The 20,247-nt window shown below is 30.8% G+C and overlaps 1 protein-coding gene across 5 annotated transcripts in view; it reads left to right on the top strand.

The window, feature by feature from the left end:
- Nucleotides 1–20,247, top strand: part of SNF4Agamma (SNF4/AMP-activated protein kinase gamma subunit) — a 172,485-nt gene that overhangs the window by 124,392 nt on the left and 27,846 nt on the right. Inside the window, exon 1 of one of the 5 annotated variants that reach the window (XM_036377792.2) lies at nucleotides 17,805–17,911. The exons of the other annotated variants lie outside the window; for them this stretch is intronic. The gene's annotated coding sequence lies outside the window, so the exon portion shown is untranslated. Of the gene's footprint in view, nucleotides 1–17,804; nucleotides 17,912–20,247 lie in introns of those variants that run through there. 5 annotated transcript variants of the gene reach the window in all.

Genomic DNA, 20,247 nt, shown 5'->3' with positions numbered 1-20,247 from the left:
TTAATGAGATAAGTATAGGATAAATTGTTTGCTTCTGAATGCACTGGTTCACGTCTAGTCCAAAAGGTACTTACTTCAGCATGAAATGTTTCTTGCAAAAAATCAAGCTGTATACCAATATAAACAAAGACAACATAATAGAATATATAGAATCATAATGCCAAATAAATATAAAAAAATAATAATAATAAAAAACATTAAAGTAAAATTTGCAAAAAGAGTGACTAACAAAAAACTTTTTAAATATGGCGATATTTAAGCGTAGAACCACTCACCACATTAGCGAGCAGACACATTTTGAAATTTAATTTCTTTGATTAGGAACACCATGCATTACCTTGTCCGCATCAATCGCAATAATAAGCATACATTGCAACTGTTTAATTTCAGTCTAGTACGGAACTATTTCTACTATTACACACTATTTCCACATGAAGGGCAATTGAGAAATAATAAACAATAAAATAACATTTCTTAAATTGATGTACAAGTAGTCTCATTCCACAGGTTGGTAGAATAGCATTGGCATTCGTTAGAGCGAGATGTGACAATTAGAAAATTTTTCTCGCCCGAAAAGTCTCCCCGCCTTAGTTATATTCGATAGCACCAAAAAAGTAGCCGAAATTTATGTAAACTGTATTTGGTGTCTGTCATATATTCTTGTTTTTTACTTATTTTCTACAGAGATTTGTTGCCTTTTTGGGTAAACAATTACCCAATTTACTCTCTTATCTATGTTTTGTAGTATATAAAATATTTGTGTTGCACGAATTCACATGTAAGTGCACATGATACTATTTTCTTTAAAAACAAACACTTGCTAAATAAGATCACCAGCATAAACACACAACTATTTATATATATAATTTTTTTCATTACTAATTTGCTGCAAAAAGCAAAAAAACTTAATAAGTGAAGCCAAAACAATTATATATAACTCGCAAATACATACATACACATAGTTATCGTTTTTTTTTAACTTTTTTATTTGTTTGCTTTGGGCATATCTTATTTGCTTGATTATTCGTTCGCCTCGAGGACTGACCGATAAGTCACGAGTTGAAATGTTATGTTATATTCAACTTTCGTACAGAAAGAGAGCACACTGGATTGCATTATATTTAATACACTTATGACTAATTAAACAAGTCGTATTGAAAAACAAAAACTGTTTAAATAATGGAACACCATTGTACTCAGATGGTTGGTGCTTAAAATTTGTGGAGGTGAAGCGTAGAAAGTGCGCTATATCTGCTAGATTTACAATAAATAATCAATATATATAAATACCTTAATGAAGAAGAGTATAATTTATAATTTTTCTGTTAAGTTTTCAAACAGTCTCGTTAACCTTAACAGACGGATTTACCTATGTAAAATTTATATGAAAAATATCATTTAATAAAAATATTTTTTAAATAAAAATTGTTGCTTCTAAATGCTTGTAGGAATATTAATTTTAAAATATCGATGTGGAAAAAGTTTTGCTTAAACCGGTATATTGCATATTTAATGAAATGAAACATTTCTAAAAGGTAATTATCTGTACATTTTATACGTATAATCAAATTTAAAGTGTAACTAATTTCTTTTATATAAAACGGGTTTAGGTATAATAATAAATAAAAAACCAACCTTCAAAAAATATATAAAAGCAAGCACTCACATAAATACAGCTCAAAAATGCAATTAATCAGCTTTTGTACAGTAATGTAAACAATAATAACAACACTCTGGATTTTTTTTTATATTTTGTTATTAAACCTTATGTATATTTACATATGTATATTTATATAGACATATGAATTCGTGTTAAATTAATAATGACATACCAAATCTATCTTTTCTAAACTATATTTAGTATATTCGATTAATACATGTTGAAACAAACTAGCATTACAACCCTGCAATAACTTGTCCTCTGATGTCTGCGTAAATTTATTGCGCTTCTTTCATTCATTTCAAAGTTTATATTCTCATTTTGGACAATAATATGTCTTATAAGCCATTCACTATAACAACACTGGTCTAAAATTTGCAAACCAAAACTAAACTTGGTAGCACAGAAGATAGCGGTTATACCACTTTACTTTATTCAGGTATCCGCATACTCTCTTGCACGCATTCAACTCAATAGCTTTGTTTTTGGTTTTACATGTAATTATTTTGACAAGAGAGTAGCGCGTAAAGAGCAAGCAGAGAAATGGCGAATCGATGACAGCTAGTTTTAACTATGATTACCATTAGCTAAAAACAATATTAATAAGTTAAAACGCAGAAAATGGAAAATATATCAATTAAGACTTACTATAACACATTATAATAAAATGCTTTGGCAACTGCTTAGTATATTGCGGAAAACCAAAAATTTATTTGGTTTTAAAATGGCAATGCCGTTTCTGCAAGTAAGACACTATTATTTTATCTTTTCTTTAATATATAATATAAAAATATATGAAATATTTAATTTTACTACCAGCATGCTACAAAAACAAACATTTTTATTTGAAAAAAAGAAATCGACTATTAATAATAAATTAATTATTTCACCAAGTAAAAGTCATAAGGAAATCATAACACATCTTATATAACGTATGTGTGTGTAGTTGTAAGTAAACAATTTTATGCAAATTTGATGGTCTTCTAAGTAAACAAATTTATATATTCACTAAAAATACAGTTATTAATATGAGCCAACGCGCACCGTTAATTTCATTATGCGAGCGCAGCTATTTTAATCTACCTCATTCACAATTCACCGTGTTGTTTATGAAAAGTAGCCAACAACCAACAAACAATATGGGCAAAAAACACAACACTTATTGAATATTTTAAAACGCCATACCCACCATAAACGAGCAAGCTCACGTGTTCGCACATTGACAAGCCTCCTTTTCGCTGTCACACTTTAATTAGTTGATATTCAATGCAGTTTTTTTTCTTCTTTTATTAACAACTTGTATCTTTTGATAGAATTGTTTACCAACTTGCTTACTAGCTGCTACATTGCACACATATACATATTTATGTACAAACAAGTTCATACTTAATATTATTATTGTACAGTTAGAGTTGTATTTCTGCTAATAAATTGCCATACTTTTATTTTACTCTTGTGCAATTTCCATATATGAAGGCGCATATTGCCTAGTTAATAGCCCCTGTTTGTTTTTAGTTTTGCGAAAAATGCACTTTGAGCAATTGTGAACATACATAGTTGCAATATTTTATGACTGATCAGCTGGTGGCATGAAATCATCAGCAGTTGAACGAAATAGCGTTGCCTCTATCAATCGGCAAAGTTCCAATGGCGAAATTTTATTAATAAAAAAGTGTTGTTAAATTTATTTAATATTTTTAGTCATATATTTGAAACCTTGTTTAATATACTTTATATTAAAAATAATTCGAAAACTAAATTTAAAATTAAATATTTTGACTATTTTCCTAAACATTGAGTTTTTAAATTAGCTTTAGTTGGCAACCTTTCCAGAAAAATTTATTATGACATATTTCAAATATTAATATATTGCACATAACTTTGCCCTTCTTCATTGATAATTTTCTAACCTGACCTTGCTAAAATTTGTCATATTTTGAAACTTATATACAATATATAGGAATAAATTGTGTATTTTGCTTAATCTTATAATGTGATTACAATTTATACAATATAATAAAATATATTCAAATATCTCTCTTTAGAGAGTCTAAGAGAGCGGTACTCGCACATAACGAGCTGAAAAGCGGCGAATCGAAGATGTATATTTATATATTATATTATATAAACATTTTCCCACACTACTAAAAGGTAAAATATTAAATATTACTTGTCGCAAATAATACACGCTACGTTATACTTTTAAGAACATGCATGGATAAAAATAATAATTTCTATTGCTAGAAACCTGTCTTATATACATACCATATATACATATGTATATGGTACTGATATATGTGCAATTGAAATATCACCGCAACACATTCGCACTCTTTTAATGCTACCTTCTCCGGTAAGGAGTATACGAGTATCCTTATTTCTAACTATAATCTATATTTGCTTGTCGCCTTCTAGGCAGCAACAGGTCAAGGGTAATTTGTGTGCACTTGTCAAATGTCTCTCCCTGACAACTTAGTTAAGCGTCAGCTATGAAAGTGTTTCACTTCATGCATTTTTCAAAAACATATACGCGTACTTAGGCGCCAATGCCGGATAATGAGTTGAAGTTGTGTAGGTGACAGACTGTAATTGGAAAGCGTTTTTGCTTGATAATATATGTACATTTGTAATAAGGAGCAAGATTGTTAGGTGCAAATGAAATTTTTAGAAATATTTGCTAATTAAAACAAAGCAAAGTTGGAGGAAACTTTGGTAAAAAGAGGCAAAGAAAGAAAGAGGTAATAATTTTGTTGATTTAATTAACATTTGACACTCTAAACACTTTTTGTGTTATTTTGAGAGTATTTTAATTTATATATTATATATATAAAGAAAATCTTATAATTAATAATGAACTTTACAATTTAAAAAAGTATGCACAAGTGATAAATTCACAAGAAAAGACGTTAATTTCGGATACAACGAAGTTATATTACCCGTCACAGATACATTTCGTATAGCAAGGTTATAAAAATAAATCTTCATTTTGCTTTAGATTGGTCAGTTTTTATGACAACTATATGTATGCGGTCCGATCTGAACATTCGTTCGAAGATTGTAGCATTGCTCTGAAAAATAATCTATGCCAAATTTCGTAAATATATCTTGCCAAATACAAAAGTTTTCAAATACAAGGGCTGGACTTTGATGGGTCAGTTTATGCTATAATGGTACGATATCGGCGGTTCCGACAAATGAGCAGCATGACATGGCATGGCTAAATCGACTCAGCCCGTCATGTTAATCATTTATATATATATTTATACGTTATCTTCTGAATGTAAAACTTCGTAGCAAACTTAATATACCCTGTTTTTGGTATAAAAATCTGCTTAGTACAAGAAATTTTTAATTTAAAGTAAATTAGTTTGAACATTTAAATACTGGAAAAAGAATTATATATAATCTATAATATTTATACATAAATTATATATATGTATATATAGTCAAAGCACAAAAAATAAATAAATAAAAAGTAGGCTTGGTGCGAACGTGCTTAAGTGAAAAAATTGTACTTAAATTACTGACAAAATAAAAATAAACTATACACACACAAAATGCAATGAATTGCATTCACAATAAATGTTAATTGAAATTTTTAAATAGAAAATTTAAGTTTCGCGTTTAAACACGTACGCGACGACGCCACTATGCGCCGCTACAACAATACTAAGATAAAAAACACAGTGCATTATTTTTATTAGCTTGTTTTGCACTATTATACTTATATATATATATATATACTATATATAGATATATTTATAAGCAATTAACGAAACAAAAGCAGCAGAAACGTCTTGTAACAAACAACAGTCAATGCAAAAAGCACGTAGACAAAATATACAAAAAGAACGCATTTTATTGCATTTCCGCGTTATTAATGAGAAAGCCAAAAAAAAAATCAAACTACATGAACTTTTTTAATTTTGGTTTTTTACAACAACAAAACACCCTACCCGGCCCTGTCAAGAAGTGACACACCCATACAATTATTGCGGCTGCCTGTCACTGTGCTTGTCGAGCAGCGAGATAAATTAGCTGCTTAATTTTTTGTTACTAATTACAACAACAAACACAAAGAACAAACGCACATGTATTCAATTGTCGTTGCTTAATGAGTGCAAAATGCACACTTACTTCCTTCCGCTAATTGCTGTCAATGCAAACACAAATAGCGACGCAGGAATCAAAAGTAATTCAACAAAAAAAAAAAACAACAAAAAAAAAGATACTACAATGAGGTGAGTGGCGAACAAGTATACGAGCGCTGCCAACATTGCAAGCTGGCAAAAAGTCAATATTAATTATTTTGCTTTAACAATAATGCAACACCTTGAAACGCGGCCAAGCGAGTGACAAAGAGAAAAACAACAACAAAACGCGCAACTCATTTGCTTTGTGAAAAATTATGCATTACAATAAGACACGACAGACTAGTCTAGTGGGTGTTGGAAGAGCTTGAATGCTACAAAGCATGCATTCTACATATACCTTTTTTGTAACGGAAGTCCTTGAGAGTGAAAACAAGATAATAAAAAAAAATTAAATAAAACGAAAATGTAAAAGCAAACAATTACGCTTTGTCAATCCAACGGAACTTGCCGTTAACGAACGCTTAACGTACAACATTTTTTCGTCTTTGATACTGCGTTCGCTTTTACTGCCATTCCCAGTTCCCCCAAACATTTAGAATACACACGCTTGTCGCAGAAAAGTTGATAAATTGTCTTAAAATATAAAATTTCACTCAAACATTAATCCAACTCAGTAAAAATTAATGTACGTCTCTATGGCAAGTCAAACGTTGGCGCCTAAGTTGAACTGATGCTCGCTTAGCGGGTGACAGGTCGTATGAGTAACCAAGCAATTATATGGCTTTTGTGATCGCTGCTCGTCGGAACAAGTTTGCATTGCGCTGCCTAAATTTCCAAAAGAATTTAAATTTGTAAATAATTGCGCAGCATTTGTAAGTGGATTTTAGAAAAGATTTTTTCTGCTCATATTTTGCACAAGGTCAGTGGCATGCATTAATAGCGAATTTTCGCGAAGGAAATGTAGAGAGTATTAGAAAATAATATTTTCTGTTAGAGAAATAGTACAGAAAACCAAAATGTCATATGTTATTACGAAAAATTAATATCTCAAAATTTATTTAAGAAATATTTTAAAAATAGTAATTTAAGTGGTTTTGGGTGCTGTTAAATATACATATTTTTAGTGTTCGTATAATTCAAGATCTGTGTAATTTTGATTCTTAGTTTTTTGGTTGCATGTGCTTGCAGGTTTAGTTTGAAAACTCGGTCTAAATAGTTAACGATGTGTTTTTGACTCAGCTGACGCCCTTGACTCATTTTTCATTAAAAAATAAATGTTAAATTAAATTAATCTTAAAAAAATGCATATATGATTGTATTGAATTGGAATTAAAAAGGGTTGCCAAGCTTATTTCTTTTTAAAACGGGTATGAAAGTAGTATTATTTATGAAATATTACTGAAAGTATAAAAAGATGCCAAAAAAAATTCGTTTACGGAAAAATTATATTGATAGTATGTTTTCAGTAATATTTCATAAATTTCCTAAATGTACTCCTTTTATACCCAATTAAAATTTTTGTAATTTTTTTTGGACTTTAAAATGAGCAAGGTTGGCAACCCTCTATAATTCCAATTCAAAATTAAATTTATAAAATTTTTTTAAATGTTTGTATCTAAACTGTGTAGCAAATTTTCAATATATATATCTCTTATTTTTAAACAGTATTTTATCTCATCTCGGGTGGCAACTCTAAAAAATATTATAATTGGATAAGCGTCTGTTCGAATACTTTTTTAAGATACACATATTCACAATTAGAACGAATTATCTATCATATATGGTTGTTAAACTAGACAAATCGGAAAAATTTTATATCATTTTATATTTTTCTTTCTCAAACTATTTCGGAAGTCGCTTATTTTTTAACCAAGCTGAAATTAGAAAAATTAATCGAGTGAGTTATTATTTTAGCAAGTATTCTGTTGCACTCAAAAATTGGGTAATTATTTTATGCATATGTATAGGTATATACCTTTTATTGATTCCTGCCAGAATTCGGTACAAAAATGAAATTGTTAAAATAAAAAATAAAAAAATAGTAATGATGATAACAATCAATAATAATCACACTAAATAACGCATAAGTCGAGTATTAAGCCCACTTGATCTAGCACTCTTTCGCAAAACTGTGAAAACAACAACCACTCAAAACCGCCCACTCAAGTATGCTATGTGCTCACATACGAAGTATATTCAGATTATAGTTTACTGTATTATATAAAAAAATTTTATTTGTTTGTTTACAAAAACGTATTAATTTAAATAAATACATACAAACACATTATATTAACGATTGACTTTACTGATTCGAGTGTCAATTTGTTTTTATACTCCTATATTGATCAAGGTCAAATGGCTAATGAAACTTTTGCCTACTTATGTGTACCTATTACAAACTCAAATAATAAAAAATTAGAATTTCAGTAAGAAAGAAGCAACAAACAAACCAATTAGCAAATCGGTGCCTTACAAAGCAGATAATAGGATTTGATAAAAACGGCACTCGAGCCTATCAGCGGCACACACACACACACACCCAGGCAAGATAAAAACACTTCATAATTTAAGTTGAGCGTAGACATTGTTGTAAAAGCACAACGAATTGTTATTTTTGTTATTTTATTTTCGCATGCATATATTAAAAAGCAACAACAACATTTGTATATTGATATACCATAATGTTTATTTTGGTAAATAATATAAAACCATCACTGCTGTCCATCGACTCACTCACCACACCTGTTGGAAATTATTGATTGATGTTGTTTTTGTTCTAATTTCATATTTTTGTTTGTTTGAAAATTTGTTAAGTTTCTCAGATTTTATTTGCTTGTTGAAAGGCAAAACGCAAAGCAATTAAAAAAGCAAATAAACTTACTCTGGCAATCATTTTTCACTGTTTACATGCACATGAACTTATTGCCGCTATAATTTTACTTTAATATTTCGGCAGCTTTAAATTTCCGCAAGTAATAAAATACGAAAGCAAAACAGGCAATTTTATGTATTGTGCTAAAATAGTACAATATATATTCACTAGCTTACATATTTACTTGTAAATTGTTCCCGTTTTATCTTTGTGCTCGTTGCTGGCATTCACCTTGAACGTGATAGCCAGTCATTTGGTGCAGTTGTGTGGCCGGCAGTGCGACGCAGCTCGGTTTCAACTAGAATATTTCTGAAATTTTTTTCGCCTTCTTGCTTTTTTGCACTACATGTATTATCAAGTATTTGTCGACTCAATGGAAATATGACACTTTAAGCCTGCTTTTCGCTGACATGTAAGCTGATTTATGATATTTGAGGGTGAAGTTTCTTTCTTTACTTTGGCGATTGCTGCAATATGAGCAGCTACATAAATCAAGTTGTGAGGGCTTATTGTTGCTTGATCGCGCTGAAATGAACGTTAGCACAATTTTGTTAATGGAAAATTAAAAAAAAAAATTAAACATATTAACAAAGGCACTCTTCTCTCCATTAAAATAAGTTATTGTAGTCGTTTACTATAAACATAAATATTTATATTGAAGGTTAAAAAATATATTTTATTTTTCAAGATTTTATTGTTGCCACTATGAGATAGAGTAAATAAAAAAGTTGTCAAAATATTGCTATATGGAATTAAAGAAATTGCAAACATAATTTTAAAAATTAAATTCTTGCAGTTCTTGGTTTGCACTTTAAATGCTCAAGCACGGCTTTCTTGTTTTGTCAAAACATTAATATCCGCAAGCAACAACAAAACTTTATTTTCTTATTTTCAAGTAATTATACCAGTTTAAGTGTTTTAAACCAGTTGTTTGTTCGATTTGCCACTTTTCATTTTTTGACAAGAGGAATATAGCTTTAATATATAAGTGTTGCGGAAAAACAATTAATAAAGTGAGTAACCTAAAAAATTAATTTTTTTCAAACCTATATCGGCTTATCTTCCTCGAACGATAAACATCGTAGAGGTAACCGGATGTTAAGTGAACAAATTATTACAATTTGATTTCAAAAGCTTTGATTTTTTCTTTTGAAATGCCTCAAAGCTTATTGATCTCTCAATTTTAGAGCATTTTTCAGACAACCATCTGTCAAATTATTAAAGGCTTTTATGAGTCTATGTATAATTAGTCTCTTATTTCCTCTATAACCTAAAACCGCGTCTATTTTTTATTCGAAATATAATTTTTGCGTTGTTTTTCCTCAATTGATAGCTAATTTAGAGTCTCAGAAGGTTTAAATCTATTTACTGCTCATGTACATTATATAATATAAGCATATAATGCTGTTAAATTCAATTATATAAGCATATTTTTCGAAGCCACCGAAATATTTTGGTCACTTCATGTGTGATTCCTGAATATAAAAAATTTAGCGCCTAGAGATATGCAACTATTTCCAGCATATTGCAAAGACTGCAAAATTATTCACACCAAAATGGAAAGGAAAATTCCGTTAAAACGCTTTCCAAACATTTCATAAGAACAAATACAAGAAAAAAACCATTATGAATGTCATACTTGCACAGGCTCTTAAAAAGTAAATTAAAGCATTATATAATGACTGCGTGGATTGCGCAGATTACTTAAATTACAAAAACAACAAAAGGTTCACCAAAGCACAGCTGCCTACGCAAAATTTTTCTAAGAGCTTATTAATGGAGCAAAAGCCGTAGATCCGAGAAACACAGTAAGCAAAATTAATCACAAGCTGTGCATGACACCATTTCAGGCGTCTAGATGCTGTCGTGAATAAGTCAACCTACCAGGCATAAAAACTTTGTTTGTGTGTTATACTTATATATGTAAATATGTTCGTATGTACGGATTTTAATGTATTCATGTGTTAGCCGAGACTTATTTTAAAATCCAGCCAGTTGTGCGATGTGCTCTTCGACAGTCAGCTCAGCATTATGGCAAGTTGAGACAAATGTGCCCTCAAAAATATGCTACGCTTTGAGTACGAGGACCTTAAAGCTAATAGAGCACGTACTCGTTCATACGTACACATACATACATACACTGAGCCTTTTTTTGTTCTGAACCTAGCTTTTATTATATATAAACCTCCTTTTAGGTGCTTAAGACTGCTGAAGTGCATTCTAAACAGTTAGAAATATGCAGAAACATACTCATATACATATGTACATTGGTACATATGAACATCATTATGCATATATAAGTATATATATGTATCTAACAAGAACTGCCAGTAGATTATACATAATTATTTCGATTGATGTTTTAAAGAAGAAAATGTGTGCGAATTCTCTCAATATTTCATTTTCATAATAAAAGTGATATTTGGCTTTATAAAAAATTCCTTTGAAATTATATTCGTATAAATATACCAGATATACTTATACATCTGTTTATATTTGGCAGTTCAAACGAGCGTTGCGCATATAAAACTTTCCTTTGTTGCAACAATAACAAACACAAATCTACACAAAAAAGGCAATCAAAAGTTTTCATTCTGGCATAAAATTCCTTTGAGCGTCTGGAAACGAACCATCTCGCAAAACAAAACAAAAATGATATCTATCATTTGTTCGCTGAATTATTTAAGAGATTCTTTGGATTAAAGTAGATCTTGCTTGCATAAATAAGTTATGAAGTTTAAATTTTGAATTCCATTCCTTTGTATTATTTCTAATATCCAACTTTTTAGATTACTTTGTGGTATGGTATGCGATTTTTTGTTGTTATGAATTTGTAAAAAAGCGAAAAATTATAAAAAATGAAAACTAAACGAAATCAAGTGAATTGGAGTAGTAAAAATATATAAGTTTTTACTTGAATAATTTTAATAAATTTTTCAACAATTTTAATAGGAATTAAAACAAAAAACAAAGTTAACTTCGCTATAATAGCCTTCACAAATACAAAAGATTTATTACAATAGTTTGATACCGATTGTTCAGTTTGTATGGCAGCTGTGTGCCATGGTTATACGATCTGAACAATTTCTTCGAAGATTACCTTATTGCCTTAGACTTTAAATTTTGCTAAATTTCGTGAAGATAACTCATCAAATGAAAAAGTTTTCCATACAAGCACTTGATTTCGTTCGTTTAGTTTTTATGGCAGCTATATGCTATATCAGTCATTCGCACAACTGAGCAGCTTCTGGGGGAGAAAAGAGCGTGTGCAAATTTTCAGATCGATCTCTCAAAAACTTAAGGACTACTTCGCGTATATACAGATAGACGGAGATGACGAAATTGGCTTGATTGGTCACGTTTCTGAATTGCATTAGGAAATTAAAAAATTATATTTATTCAAAATTAGATTGAAAAGATATTTTTTATTCAAAAAATTTAATTAGAATATTATAAATTTTGTTAAAAAATATATCTAACAAGTAAGGAAGGGCTAAGTTCGGATGTAACCGAACATTTTATACTCTCGCAAAGTCAAATGGTATACTCGTTTGAGATTTCTTTGTGGATTGACTGATATTTTCGGTAGAAGGTCAACTATAGGCACTGGGGTCCACATATTTAGTACTTAGGGGCTTAAACAGTTTTGGTTCGATTTAGACAATTTTTGGCCACAAGGTGGCATACTTTAATCGCATTATTCACGCAAAGTTTTAACCCGACACAGTCATTGTTGCCTGATTTGCATAGTGGAAAGTGAAAGAATCAAGTGGTATTTAAAATGGTGTCATATGGAAAATAGGCGTGGTTGTAATCCTATTTCGCCCATTTTCGCACTATGACATAGAAACATGAAAAGAACGTTACGCACCGAATTTGGTTGAAATCGGTTAAGCAGATCTCAAGATATGGGTTTTCACCTAAAAGTGGGCTGTGCCACGCCCACTGTCTAATTTTGAACGCGGTTCCTATAAAGTCATCTTATACCATCTCAGAGATAAAATTTAATGTCTCTGGCGTGTTTAGTGCTTGATTTATCGCGCTTTTAGTAGTTTTTAACAGTACCGTTATATGGGGAGTGGGCGGAGTTGCCACCCGATTTCAACTATTTTCACACCGTGCAGAAGTGCTAAAAACATTTGCTTCCAGTGAATTTTGTTATTATAGCATTAGCGGTTTAGGAGATATGCACATTAAACCTATTAGAGGCGGGACCACGCCCACTTTTAAAAAAAAAATTTTAACTGCAGATGCCCCTCCCTAATGAGATCCTGTGTACCAAATAACAGTCTTGTATCTTATTGCGGAGCTTAGTTATGGCAAGTTATTTGTTTTTGATTAATGGCGTTTTGTGGGCGTGGCAGTGGTCCGATTACGCCCATCTGCAATACCAACCGTCTCAAGGTACCCAGAAACATGTCTACCTCAACTAAACTACCAGAAACATGTCTACTCAAGTTAGAGCTTGCACGGACGGACGGACAGACAGTCACCTGGATTTCAACTCGTCTCTTCATCCTGATCATTTATATATATATAACCCTATATCTAACTCGATTAATTTTAGGTGATACAAACAACCGTTAGGTGAACAAAACTATTATACTCTGTAGCAACAGGTTGCGAGAGTATAAAAATATATACCACATTTTTGCCGTACAATTTTTTTTTTTAATTATGGTATAAAATTAACAAAATTGGTTAAGATTATTTATTCGTCACCATCTTATCTTTGATAATACTTCAATGTGCAACCATAAATTGGTTTCTAAGTATATTTGTATCGATTAATGTGCCACACTTTTATCCATTGCTTTCACACATAGTTCAAACTCTTCGCTTCTAAATATGCCACAATGCACGTGCTGCCCACCCACGCACAAATTATCGTAGCGTGTGTGTTGGCTCTTCACTTCCCTACAAGAACAGTGACAGTCATCTGACCGGTAATATGACAGTCACAGCTGAAAAAATTTTGTCAGCGCGCAGAACAAAGTTTCTATCATTTTCTTCAGAGCCTTGTGCAAAAACTGTTGTAAACAAATGTATGTGTGTGATTTTGCATCTCTCTTTAACACATGTGTATTCGGAAATGATTCACTATATATTTATTCTGTTCACTCTCATGCCTTTTCCTGAGTCATTGCTGATCACAAATTCATCAAAGCTGAGAATTGTCAGTTATGACTGAAAAGCTTTCATAGCTGCAATTTGTCAATTATAAATGTAAATCTATCACAAGAGAAAAATTCTTTTGCGCAGTATATAATACAATTTTTATTTCTTTAACAAATTGAAAACATTTATTTAAAATTATTGTCAGTGATGACAGTACTAAAGAATGCAGCTATTTCATTCTTACATATGTGAAGCTATAGTAAGCAATATATTATATATCGTAAGGGTCTCTTTTTAACAGTAACAGTGTAGGCCAATTACCGGGTAAATTGACCGTCAATACTGACATAACAAATGTGAGTGTATTGGTGAACCCATCAACAGTTTCTTGTAGGGTTGCTTGGCCGACGATCATTTGAGGCTCGAGCATATTTGCTTCTACACTCAGAACAGTTTATTTTTAAACAGATTTTTTTTCTCTCAGTTTATTATTTATTAATATTATTATAATTTTTTTTTTTGGCAACCATTTCTAGTAGCATTGACGTCATGCCATCAGCAATATTAAATCACAGGCCGTCAGAGCTATATTTTGTTTTGCCAAATTTACGTCCTGCTTCTTTATTTGCATGTTATGTTGTTTGTTATCATATCATTTGATGCTCGGCTGTGCTGAGCAGAAATTAATGTCCTTCATAGTGCTCACGGTGTTAAAGATTACGTATGTATAATGTGTTATGGTACCAGCGCCAAGCTGTCATAAACATACATACAAACATATACATTTGTCTATAAATATGATTATTGAGTGTTTTTCTCGCTGTTCTTAATTCTACGCTTTTATTTAAATCTCTTTCCTATGTATATATATTCGCTTGCCGCTACCAGTTATTGACTTTCAAGGATATTTTTCCAGATATTTTGTAAAGTTGGACTGAATTTCCTGCTTTTAATTTTTGTTTGACTTGTGTCAAAACTACAGGAAGTCAGCACATTATTTACTTGGCGCATTTTCCGTCCTTAGGTAAAGTGATTTAACCTCACTTTTATTGCATTTCCATATTTTGTAGCTGGTTGTGCCTGCACTGGCAACCGGCACGCATGTCACATAAATTTTTATGATTTTATATTTCCTTGAATTTTTTACCTGTTGTAACCTTTACCTGGTGCACCGGTGTGAAAATAAAACACTAATTTTAAATGGGAAAGTAAAAACTATGTATTAAAAGTATTGACCATTGCTTTTTTTTATACATTTTGAGCGCCTTTCTGGCAATTTGTGGATACCATGCCAATAGAAATGTACATCTTTTGAAGCAAACCAATCAGACACCCAAATTGCGACTTCTGATAAATCACGATCACTATACTTGTATGCTTCGACAAACGTTCGATGCGACTCTGCAGCACTTTTCTGCGAATGGAAAACAAAAATTATTGCTTTCCGCAAATCATTACTTTCCGGTACAAAATTTGACATTTTCAACACAATTAAAAATATGATGTTGTTTGTTCATTGACTGTAAGGTTATAGAATATGTTTGACAGACGTCATAACAACCAAACAGAAAAAAAATTTAGGCTCGTTCACAACAAATGTTCCCTACCAACACATTTGTATTATATCTTAACGCTCACTTCATACCGGTACCCCGGTATTTATGTTATCACAATTAAAAACAGCCTAACTCGTGTAGGTGAAATATCGAGTTTTGTTAAAATTAAAATATATTTAGATATATTAAAATATCAAATAAAAATCAAAGTTCATAATAGTATTATTAAAATGAGAATAAAAATTCAGAATATAAAGGTGTAAACAACAATAGCACTTATTTATATAAGAATTATTCAGAGGAAGAATTTAAACTGAACTAAAATATTGTTTATGGTGTTAAATGAATTAAAGTTGAAGTAAAAGTATAAATAAAAATAAATTAACTTAAAAATATAAATACAATATGAAATCTTAAGTGCTTGATGTCCAATTTTATTTAAAAAAATATATATATAATTAATTGCTGTAAGGGGTTACATGGGTTTCCGCGCGCAAAAAGGGATGATTTTCAATATAAAATTTCATATAAAAATATAAATATTTTATTCAAACCTTTTATTATTCCAAAAAACGTATTTAACAAACCTTTTGTGGAATTTTTAAATGAAATTATTCAAAACTCGGCAATACGTCATTTTCGGCAGTCCCACAGAAAAAAGGTGCCTCCGCGTTGGCGGCAGAAATTTTTACAAGATCAACAAAAGTAAAAAGAGAAAAATACGTGTTTTAGTTATACCACCATACACCATAAACTAGTTATTGGCTAAAGAAAAGGCAAAAAGAAATTTTATTTTTGGTAGACGTTTTTACAAAAAAATGCAATTTTGGTAAAAATTTCTCGAGTTTTTTTGTTTTTTAAATAGTTACGATTGAACAAAAAAGAAATCCCTTGTTCAAGATCTTGTAAATTATATCTCGAAAACCTGTGTAACAATTCATTTTGATCGGTTGAGCATTTCTCGAGAAATCATGAGAACCGACTTTGAATAGTTAACGTTTTTAGTGACTATACAGCTGACTTCGAGCGCGCAAATTTTCAAGGCTATATCTCCGAAACTATTATTCGCATTAACTTGAGCATTCAGGGCAATATTGTAGTGAGTCATAAAATTAAATAAGACAATTTTTTTTTTAAGAAGTGAAACACATGTAAACCTTAATACAAAATTGATATCAAACAATTTAAAGAACATTTTCTAAGTAGTCTTCAACTAAATTTATTTAAGTAAAATAAAAAAATGGAACTAAATAATATATAAAATTTACTATGTAATTAAACTGCACTAAAATTAAAAAATAAAATTTAAAACAAACATTATAATTAACTTTTTGAGAGCAAAAGTTCATAGAGTAAATTTAATGCAAATAACAATTTATTATAATACTAAGATTCTTTGCAAACTTTAATTGATATGCAATAAAAATTTATTACAAAATTAAAAAAAAAATAAATGTGAAATAAAAGTAAATAAAAAAAATTAAATTAAAACAAAAATCTGGCATAAATTGCAAATAATGTAAAAAGTACAAGTGCAAATATGCGATACAAATTTGTATATCAAATGTCAAAATGAAGAAAAAATTAGAAAAAAAAGTTATTTGCATTCAACTTCAATAACGGTAAACACTTAAACTATATAAACCAAAAACCCATTATGTAAAACTTATTTGCAATTTGTTCCCCAACGTGTGTGTATGCATGTAGGTATATGCTATATTCATATTTTTAAGTATATTTCACTTATTTTATTTAATAAACCTTTCAAATTATTTACTTATACATTTCTATTTTTGCATTATCTACAAAAATATACATAATTATTTACTTATCACGAAAAAGCCTTAATCGTAGTTCAACTTGAAACGTAACTGGAGGCCTGATGAAGCAATGCCCCCAGCAGCACCTAAAGCAGGCTTTTATTTTATTGAGCGCATAAGCGACTCTTATACTCTCGTTTTCGTTCGGCAGCCATGCTCTTTTCGGCTAAATCACAATGCTGAGAACTTTTATTACTTTCACGCCGCACCGCGCGCAACATTAAAACACACACACACTCATAACTGCGCCATACATACATATATATGCGCGCACATGTGAGATCCACATTTATTCGGGTTGTTTAGCAAATTGTCGATTGCTTGACATTCGCGTTTTCGATTTTCGGTTTCACTTTCATGCTTAGCTAATATATACTTTTCTGCATATAACGGCGCACGCATACAGACACACACATTTTCATTGAGAATTATTTCGCTTAGTGTTGGTTACTCATACGCCATGTGTGGCCACAGCCCACTATTGCAGCACACACCCGCTTTCGCATTTTCCACTCGCTTAAAAAAAACACGGATTTGTGTGTTTATGTACGCGCTTTCGTGCGTTGTGCTGTCGTAGCACGTGCTTTGCCGCGATATATGCCTCCATAAAATCGTGTAAGCTAAAGCTTTACGCTGAAAAGCGCTCGCCATTCAGTCGCATTTCGTTCGCATTGCTTAGCAGACGTTATCGCTGTTGCTGCTGTTATATTTTAATAATAATTTACTAAATGCCATATCGTTCTATATCGAAATAGCCTATCTTGCGTGCCGTGTGTGTATTGTGCAGCAGTGTAAGTGTATGTGTGGAAATGTGTCGCTCTCTAGCTGCTGTCGCAGCTGTCTGTATCCGCTTATATATATATTTAATTAAAAACGCCTTTTAAAGCCGATATATTATTCGAACTTTATTTTTATATATAAATACATAGATATCTACATGTGTATGTATGTGTATTCATGAATTGTTTCTGTGTTCTCGTGCATATATAATGCTAAATGCATTTAAACTCGTTTATCGCCTGTATTGTTGTTGTTGCTGCAACGCACGTTATTGCAGTTAACCTCTAGTGACCTTAAAATTGTCGTTGACTGCCTGCTGAGCACATAAAGTGCAACAATTTATGGCAATTAGGCGCGCCCTCGGACTGTGCACTAAAGTGAAAAGTGAAAGTGTTTTTCTTTTGTACGTTAAGGGTTGGTTTTTCGCACATTTCGTGTAAGTGAGGGCAATTCATTTGCTATGGGGTTGGGTCAGGTCGGCAGTTTCGCTATGCAATTTTCTAAGTGCCGCCATTGCTGCGAAATTGCTGACTGGTGCTTAATGTTTACGCAATCTTCTTATTTATGCTTTTGGTTTTGTGAGTTACTATCTATATTGCCTTTCACACGCTTCTTTGTGTATCTATACTTGCGCCTCAATTTAAACGCATATCCTTGCTTCGCATGCCGAGAAATTCTGTGCATACCTACACACTTACATAAATGCCTATACATATTTTTCGCATAACCATTTTTTAATTAAAAACTGTAAACAAAGCAGCTTCTCGCTGAAAATTTTTATTTAAGCAATTCGCAGCGTTGCATTCAAATAACTAATTATGAGTCAAAGTGTATGTATGTTCTTAAGAATTCAGCTTAATGGCTTGCGATTGTGCTTAAGCTACTTAAGTCGTTTAATATGCAAAAATTAATTAGCTCGCTTTTATGGCTGGTAATGAACTTTTCCAAGTGCTTACTTAGGGTTAGCAAGTAAATAATTGAGGCTTAGCTGATAGCGTTGCAAATTTTGCTGTTGGCGTTAAGCCAAATAATAGTTTCGCCATACTTTTTATACCACTTTGCTTATAATTATGTTTTGGCACGCTAAAATTTGCAGTCGAAAGAACACTTCTATACTGAGAAGCAACACAATAATTGATTAATTTGTTAAATTGACACTTATAGTTTGTTGTAATACAACATACAAACACCTAAATAAATGAAAACTAAATCTACAGAAAATTATAATTAAGCATGAAAGTAAAATGTATTATCAAACAAAATTAAATAAATATACAAGCAGCATATATACTATTATATTAAGCCTCATGTTGCGCAGTTATTAGCACCGTGGCGTATGAGTAATATTTCTATTATTTCTAAGCGACTATTTATCCATATACAATAGTTTGTTATGCACTCGTATATTAAATAAAGTGTATAACTTTAAAACTCTTAATGATATGTTTGCACTCTGAGCAGCAACCGATATCGCCAGTTATTTTTCTTTTTACTTGGTAAAGAAAATTACTAAATACAAGCTATAATTATAAGCAGTAAAATTCAAAAGCACCAATTAATGCAAGACAGCAGTTTAGTATACTTTTAGACTTCAAAACCAAATTTATACACTCTGCACTAAAGTCACTAGCACTACAACTGAATGGCGTTTCATTTCTCACACTTTATTTTATTTTTTTATAATTAACAATTCAATAATTTGCTTTTTGAGTTTATTTTGGAATAAATTTTAAATATTTGCTGCGCACTTTTCCATGCATTTAATTATTTATATGCACTTCTAGTACTCCCCTAAGAACTATCGAATATTATGCTTGTTGTTACCGGTCAATGCGTATACATACACTTAAACTAACCTCAAATAATAGGAAAAGAACGTGTAAACCAATAGCAATATAAATAATGCATCTGGAATTTTGCATTTCTACGCTCACAATCCAAATGAACTTTGTAATCGGTTCAACAATTAAAAAGCTATATTTAAGTATTGTACTTGTATAATGCTATCAGCAACAATAAAAATATATATATATATATTTACATAAGTAATCACATACCATATTAACCACTTGATAGGCAGTAGAGCACATATGAAAAGATAATAATTTATAATTAAATAATAAATACATTACAACAAATACAGTGTAACAGTGTACAAATTGTTATAAGGATTTTCAATTTTTTGGAAAAATATCTTAAATTGATATCATAAATAAAATTAATTGTACATATACAGAATTTATTGTAATTGTACTTATTAAAATAATAAAAAAAATTTATGTCGGTATGATAACTGAATCTAAAAGTAAGTGGAAGTTTAATAATTTGTTTTTATTAAAACTGTTAG

Source organism: Bactrocera oleae, chromosome 2, assembly GCF_042242935.1.
Source record: "Bactrocera oleae isolate idBacOlea1 chromosome 2, idBacOlea1, whole genome shotgun sequence".
Taxonomy (NCBI): domain Eukaryota; kingdom Metazoa; phylum Arthropoda; class Insecta; order Diptera; family Tephritidae; genus Bactrocera; species Bactrocera oleae.
The sequence above is the reverse complement of the archived record's forward strand: the minus strand, read 5'-3'. Positions and strand labels throughout refer to the sequence as shown.